The 3,808-nt window shown below is 44.2% G+C and overlaps 1 long non-coding RNA gene across 2 annotated transcripts; it reads right to left on the bottom strand.

Moving 5' to 3' along the window:
- Positions 1-331: 331 nt before the first annotated feature.
- Positions 332-3,189, bottom strand: LOC127913476 (uncharacterized). Of its 2 annotated transcripts, XR_008085680.1 has the most exons (4): positions 3,027-3,189; positions 2,764-2,872; positions 2,440-2,639; positions 332-2,260 (listed from the first exon to the last, which is right to left on the bottom strand). It is a non-coding gene; the product is annotated as an uncharacterized LOC127913476 (long non-coding RNA). The 2 variants fall into 2 exon arrangements; XR_008085669.1 differs by having other exon boundaries at positions 332-2,639.
- Positions 3,190-3,808: the final 619 nt, after the last annotated feature.

The following is a 3,808-nucleotide window of genomic DNA, read 5'->3' on the forward strand; positions in this document are numbered from 1 at the left end:
GTTTAAGCCAAGATACCGTGAAGTACCATTGTCTGGAATGTGTTTCATGAGACACTCATTCGACAACAGCTTGCTATGAAAGTAGCTTGCAACTTAGTTCCAACGTTTCATCACATCATTTAAAGACAGGTTACCGTGGAAACAATATCAACAACTGCAAGTTGAATACCGGGTCTTCAGTCAGCTCAGCTGTCAACACAATATTTTTATAACGGGCTAGTTTTGTCTCGTCTCATCTCTCCTTGTTAGATCTTTCACGGGGGACACATCCCAAAACTAATACCCCCTGCAGGTGTAGCCTAAATGTGGACATTACACAGACATGCCAAGCTTGAGCGTAGACACATTTATTTAAAAGATTAAATTTAAAAAAATTAAAAGACAGGTGTGTTTGTGTCACAAAGACAAAACATGTTCTGTTGTAAATAGGCTATAATATTGATTTGTTTATAAAGACAGTATGCCTACACTTGACCTAGTGCATTCATAAAAGTTGTGTGAGAGTACAACCACAGATAGAACATGGAGCATAAACATCTTTGGTACAACGTCAACTGTCCCAGGACTAGTATGGCATTCTGTTCTATTTCTAAGGATTTGGCTGTCTAACCAGACTGACATGCACAGTTCTCTGGGTGAGGTTCTGTCTGTCTAACCACACTGACATGCACAGCTCTCTGGGTGAGGTTCTGTCTGTCTAACCAGACTGACATGCACAACTCTCTGGGTGAGGTTCTGTCTGTCTAACCACACTGACATGCACAGCTCTCTGGGTGAGGTTCTGTCTGTCTAACCACACTGACATGCACAACTCTCTGGGTGAGGTTCTGTCTGTCTAACCACACTGACATGCACAGCTCTCTGGGTGAGGTTCTGTCTGTCTAACCAGACTGACATGCACAGTTCTCTGGGTGAGGTTCTGTCTGTCTAACCAGACTGACATGCACAGTTCTCTGGGTGAGGTTCTGTCTGTCTAAACAGACTGACATGCACAGCTCTCTGGGTGAGGTTCTGTCTGTCTAACCAGACTGACATGCACAGTTCTCTGGGTGAGGTTCTGTCTGTCTAAACAGACTGACATGCACAGCTCTCTGGGTGAGGTTCTGTCTGTCTAACCAGACTGACATGCACAGTTCTCTGGGTGAGGTTCTGTCTGTCTAACCACACTGACATGCACAGGTCTCTGGGTGAGGTTCTGTCTGTCGAACCAGACTAACATGCACAGTTCTCTGGGTGAGGTTCTGTCTGTCTAACCACACTGACATGCACAGCTCTCTGGGTGAGGTTCTGCCTGTCTAACCACACTGACATGCACAGCTCTCTGGGTGAGGTTCTGTCTGTCTAACCACACTGACATGCACAGCTCTCTGGGTGAGGTTCTGTCTGTCTAACCAGACTGACATGCACAGTTCTCTGGGTGAGGTTCTGTCTGTCTAACCAGACTGACATGCACAGTTCTCTGGGTGAGGTTCTGTCTGTCTAAACAGACTGACATGCACAGCTCTCTGGGTGAGGTTCTGTCTGTCTAACCACACTGACATGCACAGCTCTCTGGGTGAGGTTCTGTCTGTCTAACCACACTGACATACACAGCTCTCTGGGTGAGGTTCTGTCTTCAAGTCTCCAGTGGGTGATGAATTCTCTTCCACCTATGTAATCTATTAAAGGTTATGGACAGGTGCAGTCAGGTGGCCGGAGGGGTGGAGTAGCTACAGGCAGATGTTAGATACAGGAAGATGGCACTCTTCTCATATGTACTGGCCAAGCTTCTTCCAGGAGGAAGCTTTTAATTGGTCAGTAGCCTACATAGTAATATGTGAAGAATGCAATTGCTGAACTTATGTAGATATTCTAAACATAACTTTAACGTGTAACAGTTCCATGTACAATGAACCTTCACACAACACTTCACATCCTTCACATAATACAGTAGAAGCAGTTTTCTGCTAATATAACAATGTGCAAATATTACACATCTTTCATCTTGTCATTCATAGCCGACACAGATACTGTACTTATCAGCATTTTGTCTGGTGGTACATGTTAGTTGTCATCCCTTTGTCATCCCTTTGTATGGTGTATCAACCTGTCTGTTAGTCAGGGGGCTCCATCTGTATCAACCTGTCTGTTAGTCAGGGGGCTCCATCTGTATCAACCTGTCTGTTAGTCAGGGGGCTCCATCTGTATCAACCTGTCTGTTAGTCAAGGGCTCCATCTGTATCAACCTGTCTGTTAGTCAGGGGACTCCATCTGTATCAACCTGTCTGTTAGTCAGGGTCTCCATCTGTATCAACCTGTCTGTTATGTTAGTCAGGGGGCTCCATCTGTATCAACCTGTCTATTAGTCAGGGGACTCCATCTGTATCAACCTGTCTGTTAGTCAGGGGAATCCATATGTATCAACCTGTCTGTTAGTCAGGGGGCTCCATCTGTATCAACCTGTCTGTTAGTCAGGGGACTCCATCTGTATCAACCTGTCTGTTAGTCAGGGGGCTCCATCTGTATCAACCTGTCTGTTAGTCAGGGGAATCCATATGTATCAACCTGTCTGTTAGTCAGGGGGCTCCATCTGTATCAACCTGTCTGTTAGTCAGGGGGCTCCATCTGTATCAACCTGTCTGTTAGTCAGGGGGCTGCATCTGTAGAAAAACAAGATAGAGTTGATACACACAGCACTGATTACGTCATCAATGGCTGTTAGGTGAATTCCAGGACAGACAAGTGATAGTATTTTGTCCTATGACCAGATCAGATGTGACCAACCTGAAGTGGGACTGGTTCCTGGCCACATACTGCCTCCACCTTCCGCTCCTGATATGGTAGGGGGTTCCTACAACACTACTGAACAAATCCACCAAGTTTTGGAAGTAGCCTGTGAATTAAATCAAATATCATCACTCAATAAAACACATACGAGAAAAGTAACTTTCTCTAGTTTGGAAGTAATTGTATTAGAATGACTGAGTACAGAAGAGATTCAAGCCCGTGTGTAATGAATACTCAGCGAGAAAAAGGTGTAGATTCACGTGGCAGGTGTTTATTTCGCCTTCGCAGAAGGCAGGAATCGTGGTCACAGGCAGGCAATGGTCACACACAGGTAGGCAAACAGGCAGGTGAATCAAAACTAGGACTGCAGGCTATAACTAGGAAAAGGCTTAGTAGAGTCAAAATGAACAATATCTCACAAAGGCACAGGCCGAATGAAATGAACTAAACAAGGAGCTGATGAGACCAGGTGAATAACTAACACAGGTGAAATCAATGAACAAAAATGAAAGACAGGGCTACGTTCAAGAACACAAAGAAACAGGGCTATGTTCAAGAACACAACGAAACAGAACACAAGGTTGAAAATAAATGCAGGACCTTACACAGTGACGCTGACCCCGTTACTATGCAACCAGCTGGGTAACGTTACATTACCAAATGCTTGCTAAAACGTATTCGTAGCATGTTAGATAAACAGACTGGTACTCAGGGTAATAATAATAATAATAATATTAATAATTTAATGATCTTTTATAGTGCTTTTCATTACAGACAGAACCTCAAAGCGTTAAGCAGAGACAAACAACAAATAATTTAAAAATAAATATAGGCTACAACAGCAGTTAGATCAGCCAGATCAAGTCTGTCTGAGTGCTTCTTGAAGCCTCCAGATGGACAGCTTCGATCATGAGAGGATCTGAAAGTTCATAGTATTGTGAAAACCCTTCATAGTTCACTGAGTGGGCTGATAGCATCCATTTCATGGACCCAAGATCGAAAGGTAGGGCTGTATTGTGCATATGTGACCCACCACCTGGAT

The sequence above is a fragment of the Oncorhynchus keta genome, chromosome 3, assembly GCF_023373465.1.
Source record: "Oncorhynchus keta strain PuntledgeMale-10-30-2019 chromosome 3, Oket_V2, whole genome shotgun sequence".
NCBI lineage: Eukaryota > Metazoa > Chordata > Actinopteri > Salmoniformes > Salmonidae > Oncorhynchus > Oncorhynchus keta.